The 18,260-nt window shown below is 48.6% G+C and overlaps 1 long non-coding RNA gene across 1 annotated transcript in view; it reads right to left on the bottom strand.

The window, feature by feature from the left end:
• Positions 1 to 5,688: 5,688 nt before the first annotated feature.
• Positions 5,689 to 18,260, bottom strand: part of LOC109382839 (uncharacterized) — a 39,308-nt gene continuing 26,736 nt past the window's right edge. The window contains exons 2-3 of the long non-coding RNA XR_002123998.1: positions 6,124 to 6,228; positions 5,689 to 5,783 (exon numbers count right to left, since the gene is read on the bottom strand). This is a non-coding gene — a long non-coding RNA (uncharacterized LOC109382839). The remainder of the gene's footprint in view (positions 5,784 to 6,123; positions 6,229 to 18,260) is intronic.

The following is an 18,260-nucleotide window of genomic DNA, read 5'->3' as shown; positions in this document are numbered from 1 at the left end:
TCTCTGTGTTGGGTTTATTATTTCTGCGCTGCCCACAAAAAGCCCTTGGGTCAGGTGTGAGTAGTTCTTTTTTTAACCCCCCTGGCATGAGCAACGCACGACAGAGGCACGCCTCTATGAGCTCGAGCTGTTCCCAGACCAACGAGTCACAGGGTGCCATTTATTTGCGTGGTCTCTTCTGAATGGTGTCCAGTGGTGACCTCCCTGCTGTCTGCTCAGCACTGAAGGCCAGGTGATCCCGTGCAGGCCTTCCCCGGGAAGCTCAGATGTAGAAGGGCACCCAACAGCGGCCTGACCACAGATGCCCCAGCCAAACCCCTGAGCAGATCCGGTCAGCCAGCTCCGTCACCCTCTGCCTTCCCCCCACCACCACCTTGAGAGGTGACCCGGAGCACTTAGCAGGCACAACCAAAGGAACACTGGATTTGGAGGCAGGAAGCTTTGTCAGGGATTGGCTGTGTGGTGGCCAACAGTGGGTCTCCGCTGGCCGGTCAGGGGACCCCATCAGGTGGCCTGTCATCCATCCTGGCACTACACCTGTGGGATCCCTGTGCCACCCTTTACCTTCCCAGTCTGTACTTCGCGTTCCTCCTCCTCCCCTCCCACCAGGCCTGGCATCTGCCTCCCACTCCAGTCCTGTCTGCACTTCTCAGGTCACAAATACCCAAGTGCAAGTCCCCAATTTCACCTCCCTCTGCCTCTGCCTCCGCCTCCGCCCCATCTCCTTCCCTCTCACCTCCCACCCTGACATTGCCTCTCCCTTCCCTGCCCCGCACTACTTTTTTAATCTGTCCCTCCTTCTTTATGCCTCCCTGGTCCTCTATTTTCCTGCCTCCACTCAGGGAACCTAAATGAAAAAGCAGCACATTATTTCCACAGGCTGCACTGTGCCGCCCTACCTTTGTCAAACCCGAAACCTCATCTTCCCTGGCTGATTTGGTCCTTTGTTAGAGCCGTAAGGATCCAGGGCATGGACCGTAAGAGGGGCTCAAGGTCAGAAAGACAAAGCCAGCTGGGGCTCCAGGCACCATTAAGGACCCTGGGAGCAGAGCGATTAGAACGGGCCTTCCCTTCTCCTAAGACTCCACTGCGAGTATCCTCCCGCATCCAGGCATCTTTCAGGAGCATGTCAGCCGTGGAGAGAAAAAACGCGCCTCTAGGTTGATCTGACCTCAGACTTTTCCATAAAGGTCTCAGGACACGGCCCAAACAACAGGGCGATGGAAATATAGCAACAGACATAGGTCAACCCACTCAACACACGTTAGCTATGTTTCTTATTTTAAATGGATCATAAAATAAATAGCACATGCCCTGCTTTTACTGGAACTACTTTTTTTGGCGGGGGGGAGGGGGAGGCGTTTTTGAAATAACTTTAATCCTCAGGCAACGAATTCTGGGTAAGCCAATCGTAATGGCCTAATGGCTTTCTCCACCATCCACTGGAAAGCCTGCAGCCAGGGAGCTCTGGGTTCAAGCGCCACCTCGGCTACTTATCGGCTGTGAAACCTTGGGCCAGGAGCTGAGCCTGTCTGTGCCTCAGTTTCCCGGTATGTAAACTAGGATCACTAAACTACCTCGCACACACCAGCTTGCTCAGACTATAACGGATCCCTGAACAGCCTCGTCATCATCGTTACATGAATGTTCAACATGTCAGACAGTCATCTAAGCGCTTTACTTAACACAACTCCAAGATGTAGTAACTGTTGTGCACTTCAATTTACAGATGGACAGAGGAGTCGAGTAACTGGCCCCAGGTCACACAGCTGAGCGGCGGATGCAGGACTCACCCCTACACCATTCAATCTCTGATGTCAGGCCCAGTGGCCGGCAAAAAGTTAACTGTTCTGCACCTCACTCATTAGGATGATTATAATGATACTGGTTTTATTTTTGTAAGAGCCATTGCTCAGAAGGGTGATTTTATTTTGCCTTTGAATTCAATTACAGTCCTAGGGGCACTAAGCTTGGTATAATAGCTTATCTTTCTGCCTGCTACCCACTCTCCTGGCATTACAGAGAATGCCAGGCTGAGGAACTGCCTACACGTGACTCAATGGGTCAGGCTGCATTCTCTGGGCCAAAGTGGCTGGGGGGTATCTCCCTTCCAGAATGGCTGGCAAGCCTCTCTGTGGCCGGGGCCAACTGCAGACTGACAGGCACCACCTGTCCCTCTTGACTGGGGAACGGTGGGGGCAGAGGGCCGTGCTACAGAGAGAGCAACGCTCCTCAGCCTGAAATTCATATGCCCACCTCCAACCATTCCAACCATTCCAAGCAGCCTCCGGGCCAGGCCGAGGCTGCCGTCCCCAGCCTGTCGCTCCGGCTCCATCCCCTGAGCATCGACAGGTGCTGAAGTCCAAGGTGCTCACAGGCAGCTGCCCAGCCCCAGAGCGGGAGACCCGTGATTGTAGCTGGTACCTGGCAGCACCCAGCGTTTTCACTTCGGTGGGAGTGAGCTGTTGGACTTTGTTCCATTGAAAGTTGCCCTCGCCAGAGCCTGGGCAAACAGAGGTGGGAAGCAGGGGGCAGCGAGGACCCTGCCTATCCTGATGCCAAAGCCTCATGCAGCCCCACCCTGGATGGGCTCTGCCAGCCAAGTCACTCAGGCAGCTGAGGTGTGGCCCTCAGTCCCGCTGGGCTCCAGGAGCACCCCTTCGGGGTAAATCCAGCACCCTGGCTGGAGGGCGGAGGCTGGTCACCTCTTCTGCAGCTTCACAGCAGCTGCCCCCATATATTACTCAGTCCAGCAACCTCAGCGTCTCAACCACAGGATTTTAGACAAAAGGTCATAGAAGAAAACAGATTCAACTGGCCAAGAACACAGGCTTAGGGGCACTACAGCTCTGGGTGTGAATCACTCATCTATTCTCAAGCCATTAAGACCTGGGCAAGGTGCACAACTTCTGCGAGCCTCAGTTTCTCATATGTGCAATGGACACAAAAACCAGGTTAGATAGAACCCCAACCCTGGAGACCATCGGGGCTGCAGGACTGAAACAAACTGGGCCCCCCAAATTCCAACTCTTAGGACTTGCTCGAAGCGAGGAGACACGAAGGCAGTCTGTGCAGTCAGGAGAGCAGATATCAGGAGCAGGAGGCACTGAGGGTCTGGGCTACTGGGAATGTCCTATTTCTCGCTCTGGGAGCTGGTTAGATAGGTGGACTCCCTTTGTGAAAAAACACTAAATTGCACACTTATGCTTCCTGTACTTTGCTGCTTGTATAATATGCTATTTTCAATTTTAAAATTTTACTAGAAAAACAAATCAAAAAAAGCTTCTGCAAGGGACCCATCAACTGGCCTGCCTTTTGCTCAAAGTGAGAACTGTGGCTTTGAACACGCCGGGCATTTTCCCATGTGAGCCCCCTTTACCCAGGGGGCATATGTATAAGGCCATCCCATATGGCACAGTCATATTTTCAGACCCCTCGTGGACTCAGACGTCACCCTATCCAGAGATGCCAACACATCCTAACTTTCACAAATATTTATTGAGAAGCTACTGTGTACCAGGCATGGATCTAGATAGGAACAAAAACTATTGGGTTGTCGGAAAAGTCATGACGTATTTTTTCTATGTTTTTCATTGCAAAAATGCGTCATGCCTTTTCTGACAACCCAGTAAGAATGTCCCGTCTTTTAAAAAAAATAAAAGAAAGCTTATTTTGTGGGCCTGAAGAGAAGAAAGGAACAGGTGCCACTTATGGAGGCCCTGCTGTTACAATAATGGCACCTGGGGTGGTGCATTTGCTATATAATCTGAACACCACTGCAAGGTTCAGACTTGCCCAGGTGGTCCCTGAGGCCTTCCTGCCCCCAGACCTCCGGTGCAAACCACCCAGTCCATGTGCCAAACAGAGGCCCAAAGCCTTCTCTAAGATTTTTTTTTTTCCCTCCAAGATCTTTTGAGGCAATTAGCACAGAAGGGCTCTGGAGACAGATAATATGGATTCAAACCTTAGCTGTGTGCCTTCAGGTGTCTGAGCCTCTCTGTGCCTCAGTTTTCCCATTTTCACATGGGAGAAATGATTATCCCTCAGGGTTCTGTGAGGATTAAATAAGACAACTCGGTAAAATGCTCGGAACAGTGCTCGGCATAGAGTAAGCACTCAATACACTTGGGCTGCTACCGTCTTCATGGTTTCTGCAAATTCCTGGGGAGCTTCCTGCCCTTCCCTCAATGTCCTTCCATGAAATATACGCCAGTCTTCATTTTCCACAAAGCATCCATTGTGGTCTCCATTGGTCATTTATCTTCTCGCCCCTCTCAGAAACAGGGAGACTAGGAGAGAGAAAGATGGGCAGAAAGATGAAGGGGTGGGAAGGGTAGAAGAGAAGGGAGGAAGAGAGCCCACTTTCCTTGTACAGCCATTTTGTGGCTGCTTTGGCTCCTCCCAAGATCTATGCTGCCCAATATGGCAGCCCTAAGCCACATGTGGCTCCTCAGCACTTGAAACGTGGCTCATCTGAACTGAGTTGCGCTGTAAGTGTAAAGTGTACACCCGATTTCAAAGATTTGGTATGAAAAAAAGAATGCAATATACCTCCATGATTTTTTTAATATATTTTGGTTATACTGACCTAAATACAACATATTATTAAAATTAATTTCACCTATTTCGTTTTACTCTTTTTTGAATGTGGCTATAGAACATTTAAAATTACATATGTGGCCTGTATCATATATACACACACACACACACACACACACACACACACACACACACACACAGTAGGCAGTGCTATTCCAGCTTATCGAGGTATTTTCCTATCAAAGGCAGTTCTTGCCTTCAAAGGAATTTTCATCCCAGCTCTTAAGATAAGTGTTTCATCTCAATACATAAAAACATTTTAGACAAAATTCCATGGATGTATAAACTGGGAGTGATGAAGTGACTTTTGCCTCAGGGCACGTGTTGGAGTCAGAACCTGACTCCAGGTCTAACTAGACGCCAAGCTGAGTTCTTCCCAATACTGGACACTAACTCACCCATATCTCTAATTCTCCTCATTAAAACAATGGCCTCTTCATGCCATCACCCCAGGAAAGAATGAAAACCTAACAATTACTTGCCACTGGGATCACCAATGGGTGGCTGCTTTTGTAAAAGGTAAAAAGGGTAAGATTGATACCGCTAGGGGAGACATGGCTTAAACAAGGTGTGGGTGACCTTTTGCTGAGATAAAATCAGGATGTGTGACATTGTGATGCCTTTAATACCTGGGCCTACGTGACATTTGCAGTCTTAGCTCCTTCTTATGCAGAGCACAGTCAAGGAACCCGAATCAGGGATCTAATTGCTACAGGGGAGGTCACCAGGGGCCAAGCACACTGTGCTTCGCATGAACTAAGAAGGAGTCTTCCCAATACCCTGTGAGACATGGATACTTTACGCCCATTTTACAGATGAGGAAACCAACTCGCAGGAAGGCTAGTGATTTGCCCCGTCACCCAATAGTAAGTGACCCCCGGTCTCGGCTCTGGCAGTCCCCTGGGCTAAAATGCCCTTCTTCTACCAGCAAGGTGCGGCTCAAACCACCTTTTCCGTAAACACTGCTCTCCCTTTTCATGCATCCACTCCTTCCTTTGGTCACCCATGAACTTGAAACACCATCTCTCCTGTACTTAGCACAAAACGTTAGAATGAGTGGCTTATGTGTCTATTACCTCCACCATCAGTCGGAACCTCTTCATAGGAGAAGCTATGACTTACCCATACATGTATCTTCGGTTCCCGGCACAGTATCAGGCACATAGGCATTACTCAAAAAATATCTGTTGAGTCAATGAAATAATCAACCAACCAATGCATCGTGACACCCTGTTTTTTTCTCTGAGCACCTTTTCCCAACCGGCTTCCCTCTTCTACGTCCCCATGTGCCTCCCCACAGGTGGCTCGTCCACCAATCTGTTTGCGTGGAGACAGGCCAAGTGCCTCGCTTTAGACTGAGGCTTGGTAACACCAATTGTCACCTCTCCACTTTTATTAATTGCTGGGTTAATCAAGCACTCCAAACTGTGCCCACCCACGCTAAATAACATGAAAGCATTTCTGGATGTCCAAAAAAAAAAAAAAGATAACAGGTTTAAGCTGAAGCAAAAGACAGCAACTCACAGCCTTTTGGGCCCTACACGGCTGCCATACTCCTCAGGATATTTAGGTCCAAGTCAGGTCAGATGGAAGAACAGTCTTGACCAAAATCGCAGCCATCCACAGCTTCTACACAGCAGAGAGGTATCAGAGTGAACGTGGACGAACTTTCTCATTTGAGCCCCTCACAATCTTACAAGATTGCTGTTCTTATGCAAGCTTTCAGATAAGGAAACTGAGGCTCAAGGGAAAAATACACTACAGCCTTGCCCAGGGTCACTAAGCTAGAACAGAGAGCGCTAATATTGAGGCCTGTTCCTTCTCACTGCACAAGCCCCGCCTAGCCCTGCCACCAGGACCTGCAGATCACACTCTTGTCTCCTCCTGGTGGCCTGGCTCACCCCACCCCACCCCCCTGGCACATTCTGGTCACTTCAGTAATGAGGATCTGCCAGGTGCAGTGGAAGCTTTCTTCCCTCTGTGCAAGTTTTGCCAAACCTCGCAGACATAACAGGCGGAGATGTTTTCACCCGAACCGTCAGCTAGATCTTGCTTTCAAATTCTGGATAAACTCTTCACAAGAACGTCTTTTGTCCTCTCTGCTTCTCTTACTTATGACATAGGCCTCGATGCAAGTATGTCCCTCTCGCTCACACATGCCAGCTATGCCCCATTTTGTGGGAAATACGCAAGCAAAGGGACAGAAGAAAGAGGGAAAGATTTATTTTATATGTTGATGTGCTTTTCAGGCTTCTGACTGCAAAGAATAAATGTTATCCTTTCATCTCAAATTGTCCCCTTCTACTTCATAAGCAGCATTTTTTTTTTTTAAACATTCAATAAAGATGCCACAAGGGCCGCCAGGCCCACTCGCAGTGACATCCCCTGACAGGCTCCCATCTGGACAGTCTAACGCGCAGATGCCTTCTCCTGTACCAGATTCCCAGCAGCATAGTTACAAGGTCCCCTGGGGCTAGAAAAGACGTTCCATGCACAAGACACGCTGCACGGCCTACTGTCCAGCTTAACGAGCAAAACAGCTCGAAGCCTGCAGCGGGCCCAGGAGCCCCCGTGGGTCCCCATGCTAAGTTGCCAAGCGCAGTCACCTCCAGCTCCCCGACTAAGCACGTAGAGAACTCCAAGGGAAGGTGTCGGCGTGGGAAGCCTGATCTGAGCCTTGCCACCTAGAGAGGAGCTGAGAAACGGAAGGCAAAACAATTAGGATTATAATCAAGTTTCTCAAAGGTAGGTAGGAAACTGACCCCTTTCTAAGGGGAGGGGGAAGCCGGTTAAAAAGCACAGGTCTCATCTTTACACATTTGAAATTTGTAATTTGAAAATTGAAACTTCATAAATCGAAAATACATTTCAATTGCAAAAGATCACAGCAACAAATTATGGCAATGTTCTCTTGTTTGAGTGTCATCAAAATATAAACCCCCAACTGAAAAAGTTGTATGCATTTAGCAACCAGAATACAGACCCCCAAAGAACCCACCTTGAAAACGGCCCATCTACAGAGTCCGTTTCACCCAGGTTAAGCTTGAGGGTTAGGGAAACACGTTTACAAGTTAGTTAATGAAATAACAAACCTAAAGTGGGTGACCCCTACCTGTGCATGAACATGTCAACACTGACCTCCGGGGCTTGTTCTCCTGGACACTAGGCTGGTGCTACAAAAGCCCCCAGGGCAGTAACAACCAAGATGGGCAGTTGCCATGGGAGAAACGTTTCATACACTTGTTGAGTGGGTGCTAACGCCCTTTCGACACCAGCAAAATCACCTCTGCCCTTCAATACTCCTTGTCCTTCTGCTTCGTAAAAAGCACAGTGACCCAATGTAAATGAAACGCCTCTGTTTAAAGCCTGTCTAACTTCCATCCAGAGCTTGCCAAGCGGCTACCACTTCTGCCCCCAGCAGTTATAAAGGGGTTGGTGATGGAAGCACAGGCCAGCCAGGGGACATCCCAGCAGGGGGCGCTGTTAAAGCTTTGGAAAAACACCGCGATGCCATTCATCCAGGAATGCTAGGGCCCCTCTCATCAGGGCCACCAGAGCAGCAATACTGACCTTTGTCATATAAAATAACTAAAGACGGTAAGTAATGCACTTGGCACAGAAAAGTCCCATAGATCCCACAGAGAAATAAAACGCGCTTAATTGCCTCAGTAAGCATTTCCAGCGAACGCCTGAGATTCAATCTTGCGACAACAGGTGCACATTCCCTGCTCACGAAACTGAGCCGACATTTTAATGTTCTTCCCTTGTTCTTCTACTTTCTTTGCTAGGATTACCTTGAACTTCAAGAGCCCCGAATTATGGAGATTTCATCAGACTGATCGAGCACTCTTTTAATTTATCGCTCCATAATCCAATTTTCCTCACATTGGACCACAAATCACCCCGGCCTCTTCACAAATCCACAGGGGCCATGAGGCATGGCACACAAGCTGGATGAATTATGTTGAAAATGCAAAAACTCGTCACTTTGGGCTCCAGTTTCCGAATCATTAACACGAGAAGGTTGGGTCAGAACATCTCTAAAGACCTCCTCGGCCGCCAGCCCTGGAGGAGCCAGTGCCGCGGGAAGCGGCTGCTATCTTAATGTTGCAGCCTCCGCAGCTTCAGACTCTTTCCATGTTGGATGATGGAAGAGGCAGTGCATAGGCTCCAGGGCCGGGCTGTGGCAAGGGGACTGCCGCTCTAGAGCCAGGCCCATGCTTGGTCACCCACTTGCAACCGCCCTGTGAGGTAGGTTTTATTTTCTCTGTTGTAGAGCTGAGAAAATTAAAATTCAATGAGAGCAAACAACTCTCCTGGGGTCACAGAGACTGTGGGCAACAGAGGCCCAGAATCAACGATTTCTCAACCCCTCCCATCCCCGGCACCCTGGCCCAAGTCACCCTCATCTCCTGCCTGAATGAAAGCAAGCCCCTCCTCCGTGGCCTCCCAGCTGCCATCTTTGCTCCCAGTGGGCAATCCTCAACCCAGAAGCGGCCCAAGTGACCCTGACAAACGAGTGGGCTCATGCCACTCCTCCAGTGGCCCCCGGTCCACCAGACCCTGACTACTGGGCCTCCATTTCCCTGTGACCTGCTCCCCTACTGCTTTCCTCCGCGCCGCCTCCCTTCTCATCACTGGACCTCCTTGTGATCGCTCAATTAGCAGATGAGAAACAGCCTCAGGACCTTTGCGCTGACCTCAGCCTCACCTTTTCCTCAGATATCCCATGACTCATTCCTTCACCTTCTCTGAGAACCCCTCCCTGAGCAACTTAAACCTGCAGACCACACACACACACACACACACACACACACACACACACACCCCCCCCCCTCCTTCCCCTCCCACCTGTGGCTTTTCTGTCACCTTCTCTGAGAACCCCTCCCTGAGCAACTTAAACCTGCAGACCACACACACACACACACACACACACACACACACACACACACCCCACCCTCCTTCCCCTCCCACCTGTGGCTTTTCTGTCTCCATGGTACTTGTGAGAAAGCAGCATGGAGAATCATGTACTTGTGACACCATAAGAGACGCAGTATGTTTTACTTCTTTTGTTGGTTAGTCTGTCTCCCTCAACTAGAACAGAAGCTCCCTGAGGACAGGGACTTTTATCACTCAGTTTACTAACAGACCCCTTGCACTTAGAGCAGAGCCTCGCATAAAGTTCTGCTCAATAAAGACTGGTGTGATGAATCAGAAGAAAAAAACCTGAAGACCTAGATGAAGGTCCGCCATAGGGTGGTGTCTGCTCACCACACCAGCACACTCGCCCTCAGCTAGAGTGTAAGCCCCCTCAGTCAACACTGCTTTCCTCCATTTCCGTGTCACTTCCTTGCCACGCTGCCAGGCTGCTGGGAGCGCATTCCTTCAAAGCACAAGCACGCGCACCTTTGCAAAGAACGTCATCCCGTGTCTCCACATGTAGCACCTCTTTCCTCGGATGGCGTTAAAGAGTGCGGTCTTCACACACAGCTACGGTTTGGGGAGAGCCAGCCCCGGAGAAGCTGCCAACTCACCAAACCCCGCATTTCTTTTGAGGCCCTAACCCTGTGCCGGCCCAAGCGAAGAGCCCAACATGGGAACTTGCCACATCCGAGCAACTGTTGAGTTTGGCTGGAATGTCATGACTAAGCGAGGCATAAATCAGTGGGAGACCAGGCGAGGCCATATGGGGGAGGCCCTGAAAGGCTAGATGCCACCATCCTGCAGAGCTGCCAGATTCTCGAGGTCACCGCTTACACCACCGAGGGTTGGCAGCCTAGCCTTGAATCTGCCTGACCAGGATAAGAAGGCCTCCCACCTCCCGCCAATCACTGTCTTAGTGGAATTCACACACAGACTCCAAAAGCCAACCCTTCTCTCCAAGGGACAATGACAGGCGCACCTCTAGGTCTCCTGACTGCTCAGATCAGCCTTCTTCCTGCTCCCTGAGGCCCGGGGCCCCTGCAGCTTCTAAGGAGCCAGGCAAGCATACAGCAGTCACTCTGAGCCTGCGACGGTACCATCAGCACCTGCACTCATGAGGCTTTCCACCAAAAACTCGTTTTGTTCTTACAGGGGCAGTAAGAACCTTGGGGAAACAGAAGTGATCACTGGCACGTGTGTGAGTGCTGAGCTAGGCAGTTTCCAAATGATAACGCCTTTCATTGTAATGCTAGTATCCCCATTTTACCCATTACAAACTGAGGCTCAGGTGATGGGAGGTAATTCACTCGAGCTGGAAAGCGACCGAGTTTGTGTTCACGCCCCGTTTGGTACGGCACAAGTGTCTGTTCCCCAAGCGGCGCTGCCTTTCGCAGAACCAAGCAGAATCGATCCCCTTTTAAGTTGCTGAAAACAGAATTAAGTTGTTGCTGATCCACTGTGTCGCAAGCTGGTATCCTAGGTGACCCTCTGCAGAGGGAGGCAGCTGAACCCCAGCCTCTGTGACTTGAGCCCAGGAGCCTGGTGGAATGGCCCAGGGAACGGAGCCAGATACCCTCCCGTTCGACGGCCAAATGATACGGTGGAGGGAACAGGACCTGCAGTTCTAAGCGCCACGTTCAAATCAACCCTCTCTAAGCCTCAGTCTTGTTCATCTGTGAAATGGGAATGTTTATCCCACGTTGACATCGCACGGTGGCAGTAAGGACAGAGCAATGCAAATCCTCTTCATGTGCTTTTCAACTCATGAAAGGCTGTGAAAAAAAAAAACTTAGGATGATGATGAAATCTGGTGAGTAAGCCCACTAAGTGGTTGAGCTTCAGGCGTAACTAACTCAGCTGCCCTCCAGGGGTCAGTGTGGTCTCACCTGGGCTCCAACTTCCTACCCACCTCCTGCTCCAGCCTGAGTCTCTCCAAATCATAAAAGCCATAAATGCAGCCTTTATAATGACCTCTCAGGAGGCACCAGACCCAGAAAGGTGGCCCTGAATTATAATACAAATGCCTCTTGTCCTCCACGACCCCCATCAGCAGCTCAGCTAAGGAAGTGGCCGAAGTGAGTTACAGGCCGGTCCCTCTCCTCAGATCCACGGGACCCTGGCCCACAGCAGCCTTGCCCCCTGGCGCTCAGCGGGACACTGTGGGCCCGATACATTCCTCCATCCTGCTTCCCTTCGCCTCAGAGCTCGGTCACCCACCCCCCTCTCACACAATGTTCCTGGAAAGGTGAGTGATCAGGGCCACGTGTATAAAAAGAAACTGGCGGAAACCCTAGTTTTAGCTTAAATTGTTTCTATTCCAATGTTATTCAAGCATTAAAATGTAAACCATTAAAATAAAAAAATTTTTCAATAACATACTGACTGAGTGCTAAGTGCTGCAGGACACGGGGGTGAAGAGAATAACAGAAAGACACCGCTTGGCCTCATGCAGCCTCAAGTCCAGGGATGAGACAAAGAGAGACGTGAACCACAATATCCCAAAGAAGCCACCGAAATCAACGGGGAGAACTGCCGCAAGGATCTTTAAAAACACAGAAGGTAAGTTTTGACTTGACCTCAGCAAGGTGCTGCGAGAAGGCAGAGGAAGAATTCCAGGCAAAGGGAAGAACCTATGAGCATCGAATGAGGGTCACAGGCCCAGGGCTGGTGGCTCTAAAACCATCTTGAGAGCAAAACAAACTTACAAGGTGCCTTTGAAGTGCAACACCAAGTTCAACTTCGTGTGACCCTAAGTCCATGCTGAACCGAAGCCACCAAGCTCCCGACGGAGCAAGGTTCGCTCTACTCAGGTCCACTGGGTTCTTTTGAGGATGGTGCCCCCAGCCCCGTGCCTTCCTGCTGTTGGAAACGCCGATGTCCCCTTCACACAGGGAGTGCCCTCTTTCCTTCTTCAGTAGCTTTCAATTGAAGAGGTACCATTTGGTACCAAAGCAATGACTCATTGGTGCCCATCCAGGGCCAGGATTTGGTTGTAAGTGGTCATGCAGATGACCCAGAAGATCGTGATATCAATTTGAGATAACAAAATTTCAACTAAAGTTTTTTTAAACGAGAAAATATTCAATTTTTTTACAAGTCTCAAAGAACACGGGCAAGCCCACGAAGGCACATGGTTTGAGAAATGAATGCCTAGAGACTGAATTGCCTCCTTCCCTCCCAGTTTGTCAATATCTTCTATAATCCGCAAAAAAAAAAAAAAAAAAAAAAAAAAATTTTTTAATAAAAATAAAAAAATCCCTCCCTGCTGCATTTCAACTGCCTCTCCATTTTCCTTCTAATCCAAGCAACGACATGTGTATGACGGATACAAGTAATAACGATGCTTACAATGTGCTCATATCACAGATGGGGGTGAGAAAGATGACACGGAGCCCTTCCTACCTAGAAAGCACTGCCAAATATACCCTCACACAGTGCAGCCGCCTTGGAAAGAACTGCGTGCATTTGCGAGATGAGAAGCCCAAGGGTTGTTTTCAGAGCTTGCTGAGAGTCGGTCGCACCCTTAGTCAAGCACCCCATTTAAATCGAGGTCTGCCTGACCCAAAAACTTGAGCTCCGTCCAGCACCGCACCTCAATCCCCCCAAGAAAACCCTGTACTTTGAAGGAGAGCTTGGCAAAGTACATAACAGGTGGCATCTGCCTCTACCATTCTTACCGAGCTCCCTTCAGAAGCGCCATGGTTCTCCTTTTAATTACATGAGCTTTCCCTCAAGCCTCCTCATTCAATATAAATGAAAAAGATTCTTATTCAATTGTATCGTCTTCCCGTTTTAATTGTCAGTTTGCAAGTGTAACTGTCTGACAATTTTCCTGGAAGAGGTCCAGGAATTTCGCTCCCTCCTGGGCCAGGCAGATTTTTGTGCACGGACCAGCACGCCTCAGGGCCATTTGTGACATCTTTTTCAATGGCGAAAAAGAAAACATACCTTCTGGACTCCATCCACTCCTAAGTGTGAGATTTTGGAGCTCGAATCATACATATTTGGAAACGCTACAAAACAATTTTCTTAAATAAACTCTTTTTTTTTTTTCTTGGTCCACTCTGAAGTCCTGGCTGAGGAGGAAGTCAGACTCTCCTCAAATAGGGCCTCTGTTCCATCAATGCATGTCAACACCATTTACTGAGAACATTCGACATGGGGAGGTGAGCGCTGGGCCATGGTGTTTGCTGGGGGTCCTGCAGGGGCTCAGCAGCAGGGGGAAAGGAGACTCTACCAAGGCTCACAGAGGCATCTACATAAAATGCCAGTGGAACAGACAAACACAAGCTGCTAGTTGAGTCCGCTGACCAAGAACTGGGTTTTGACTGAACAGTGGTCTCCAGTGACCGGACAGAGGAGAGGAGAGACGGGAACAGAAACCCATTCGTTCATTCAATGCTTACTTAGTGCTCAATGTGGAAAAGGTATCTAGCTCTGTGCCAGAAATACAGTGGGGTCCAGGAAAACAGACAGGACCCCACCCATGGTGAAATGAGCAATCTCAAGTTTTCATAGCTTTATTGGTCAGAGCAACCAAGAAGGCTCACTGCCAGCGCCTTCCTCACCCCACATTTATAAATGAGCACCTACTATGTTCCAGAAGCTATGCGAGGGTCCTGTGTATGGTTTCTGTCGACTTGGTCTCCTCTGGGCCAGCCCCTCACTAATCCCTTGTCTAACTCAGACTCCTCAATTGAGAGTCATTTCAGAGTTCATCACTTCCCGAAGGTGTTACCTTTCTAGGCTGTATCAGTGGCTTTCTCAAATACCTACAGATATAGAGGTCAGTATCTCCACCACTGACTTCGCCTCATTGTTTTATAAGGATCAGAACAGAAAGCTGACTCCTGACCAGGCTATGACTTCCATACGGATATGGATGAAGCCACTAATCCTCTTTTATAGACTTATACATTTTTTTTTCTTGAACAGACATCTTTTGAGCACCTCTTATGTGCAAAACATCATTCTATGTGCTAGCGACATAAAAATAAATGAAGATGTCAATCTAATGAGAGAGACAGGTGCAGGGAACAGAATGAGAATTAGATGCTATTGCATGGTTTTAGCAAGTGACCTACCATCTCTGGCTTGGTTAATTTAACTGGAAAATGGAATTAACATTAGCATCTATTATTCTCTCTTAAGAGGATGCTAATGACTGCAGGAGATCGTGCCTAGAAAATGCTGAGCAATCATATTCCTGGCACTCAGTAGGCTCGCCAAATACACGTTGGGTCATTTTTTGTGATAAGCATTATAAATATTGGCTGTTTATCAAAGGGGGGAGGGGCTTGCTCTTTGACACCAAAGCAGCTTTAAGTCTTAAGAGTCTTCTTGGAGTCCAGTGAAAGCAAAGTCATTCAATATCTAATGGGAAATTGGCATCAATGCAATTGGCTTTGATGAGAAATCAATTTTAAAACATCACATATTTTAAACTCAGAAACCTAGTCAATGCTGAACTTCGATAACACAGTCTAAAAATGCCTTTAAAAAGGCCACCCCCTCCATGAGTTTTTCTCTGACCACTCACCCGCTGACTTTCCCTCCTTAAACTCACCTTATCGAGTCCTTTCTCAGGGCACGTAGCACTTTCTCCGCCTTGGATGAGGTAATGATCTTATCCTGGTCCTGTCACCACCATCACTGAACTCCAAGACCTCTTTCAAACACGAGCCACGTCTGAATAACATTAATATTCCACTGTTTCAGTCAGTCACTGTGACATAATAGTGCTGCGTAACAAACCAACCCAGAAAGCAGAGTCTTGAGGCAATAATCATTTTCACTCATGCATCTGCAGGTGGTCTGGGAGGCTGATATGCAGTACACTTAGCTTCTCACTGAATGAAGGTTTGTGGGCTGGGGCTGGGCAGCTCTGCTCCAACTGTCTCTCATCCTACTCTTCCTCAGGCCAGCAGGCTCCCAGAGCACGCTGTTCTTACAGTAAAGGCAAATAGGCAGAGGTGGGGGATGGGGGGGGAGCAAAAACACTCACAGTCTTCCAAGGCCTGGCCTCAGAATCAGCACATCATCACCTCCGACTCATCCTTCACGTCAAAGTAAGTCACACGGTGGAGCCCAAGAACTGAGGCCATTCATGCAAACAGCCTATGACATCCACCACCCATAAAAAATAATCCTCAGGCACTGAATGAATGAATGAATGCTGAGTAAATTTCAGAGCCTTGTCAAGGCACATGACAATTTACCAGCAGCCACAGCAAACCACTGAATCTGGCACAACTGTAACACCCTCGGTTAAATATTAGTTTGCTGCAGGTCCCTAGATCCCCCCTGCCCATTAGCTGGAGAGGCAGAATTTTGAAAATGTGTATGTACACATTGTTATGTTTCATGGGTCTCTGATTCTGAAATAATCAATACATCCATTCACACATGGGAGCCCATGTGCATGCACGCGCACATCACATCGCATCACATCACATCCTCTCACTAAAAGAAGGGAAACACAACAATGTTTTGCATACATGGGGCAACGGAGGGGGTGACACAGGAGAAGGTGAAGAGGCAACTCTGAATCAAACCCACAGTGGTTTAATTTTCATTTAACTACCTGGCTGAGACCAGAGGTTCAGCAGAAACACATTCAAGTCCCTGAACTTATGAAATGATGCATTATTGAAGCCACAGCAGGGGAAAGGGCTTGGTTTGGAAGACATAAAAGAGGAAAGTCTGCAGAAGTGTCTTTTCCATTACAAGGTAACTGCTCAAAAAAAAAAAAGCAAAAAAAAAAAAAAAACGTTTATTTGAAAAAGAAGACACCCTGTCCATGCGGGTAGATAAAATAAAATTAACCCATAGCTCTTCACCCCTCCTGCCCCCAGAAAACCTGCAGCTCCTCCCAGAGCTCAACCAAAAGAATACGTCTTAGATTATTCATCTGTTTGCTCCCCTGAATCCCACTGATACCAGCTACAAGTCACCATTTTGTTCATTCACTCAACAAATATTTATCAACAGCCTTCAAATGTGCAAAACACAAGCAGACGGAAACCCCTGCCGCCACCAGCTTACAGTCAAGAAAATTACACAACGTATTAACAAAACGGCGATGCTATAGGGAAAAAATAGAGCAGGGTAAAGAAGGCAGTGGGTGGAGTTAACAGAGAATTACAAATTTAAATCGGGAGAAAATCACCAAGGTTTTCATTTCCCTAAATGACTTAGTTCTCTGCCTTAGGTTCTCTGTGCTACAATTTTCAAAAGCTTTTAAAATCAATCACCAAACGAAGTTGTACAAAATGCCCACAATGAGTAAATCATCATGCCATTCGCTCTAGCAGACACAGAGATAGAGACCCTCCCCACGAGGCGTTTGCAATCTAGCACCTTTCATCAAGAGGTATTCAAGCGACCTGGGAAAACCATGAAGCCCAGATTTAAGCGCTACCTCTTGGCAATGACAAGAGCCAGTCTGTGCAGACACAAAGCTCACCTAATAAAACCTTTGGGGTGCATCCTGACCCCTCTGACTCTGCATTGGCTTGAGTAGGAAGTGAGCTGATGACACTGGAGATGCAGGGGTCTATTAAATCCAAAGGAAAGCAGGAGCGGGCCTCACTGAGTCCCCAAATTGGGCTCCAGGAAGCCAGTGCTGTGGCCTGGGCTCTGCAAGCCTGAGGCTATAAGCACAGTGTCTGCCTCTAAATGGGGAGGGGGGCTGTGGTGGAGCAATGGACCGGTCCCATCCTTAGCCTCTGTCTTCTCTGCTTCCTGCCCAAACTCCTGCCACACAGAGGCCCACCTTCCAGTGTGCTGACTCTTGGCAGCAGATGCTCATCTCCTGGGGAGTGTGTGATCCCAGTGCCAGCCCGCACTCCACACCAGCTCAATCAGTACTTCCGGGGGTGGGGCCCAGGCAGCAGTAGGTGTTAAGCTTCCCAGGTGGTTCTAGACTACAGCCAAGGCTGAGAACCACTTTTGGACCCCCTCACTCTCCCCACCTGGGCTTCTAACCCCAGCTGGTTAGCATTTTATAGGCATGATCTCACGCAATCATCAGCATCACCTTGAGAGAGAGTAATAGATGTTAATGTTAGCTCCATTTGCCAGTTAAATTAACCATTCCCGACCACCCGGTTTCCCCCCTAATTTCAACTTGAGGTTTCAGCTGTGTCCCCTACCCCACACTGTGCCACTGTGGTCCATCAAGAAGGACTTATCAGGTGACCTGTATGCAGCAACTCTATTTTCCAAGCAAAACTGGGACACGGCACCTGGCAGAAACACTCCGTACTCTTCCAAGGCAGTGAGCCCAGGCAAGTGAGAGGACAGTTTGGGGGGTTCTGATCCTAATGTAGCCACACACGAGCTCCATGGGACCTTGGACAAGAAAATGAACCTCACTGCATCGCGGTGTGCTCCTCCGTAAATCTGGCACCATGATATGCACCTCATTGGGGCTGATGGGAAGACACAATAAGAATCATTTATCAAGTGTTTGACATACAGCAGGTATTCCAAAAATGGCAGTGCTCTTATTAATTTATAGCAAGGGAGTCAGTCCAAAAAGAGTTTATATACCAAAACAGAGTATCTGGGACAGTTTCAAGGTTTATGGAGCCAACAAATAGGGCAGGATATTTAAAATTAGAGCCATCTCGGAAAACCTAATTATCTAAATTTTATGTTGTGAGCATTGTCACTGAGAGGCAAGGTACAGTGTTAGACCAGTGGGAGAGTGGGTGGGGCATGAAGGGGAGGGGAGG

The sequence above is a fragment of the Hipposideros armiger genome, unplaced genomic scaffold (assembly GCF_001890085.2).
Source record: "Hipposideros armiger isolate ML-2016 unplaced genomic scaffold, ASM189008v1 scaffold_71, whole genome shotgun sequence".
Lineage (NCBI taxonomy): Eukaryota > Metazoa > Chordata > Mammalia > Chiroptera > Hipposideridae > Hipposideros > Hipposideros armiger.
This window is presented reverse-complemented; position numbering and strand designations above follow the sequence as displayed.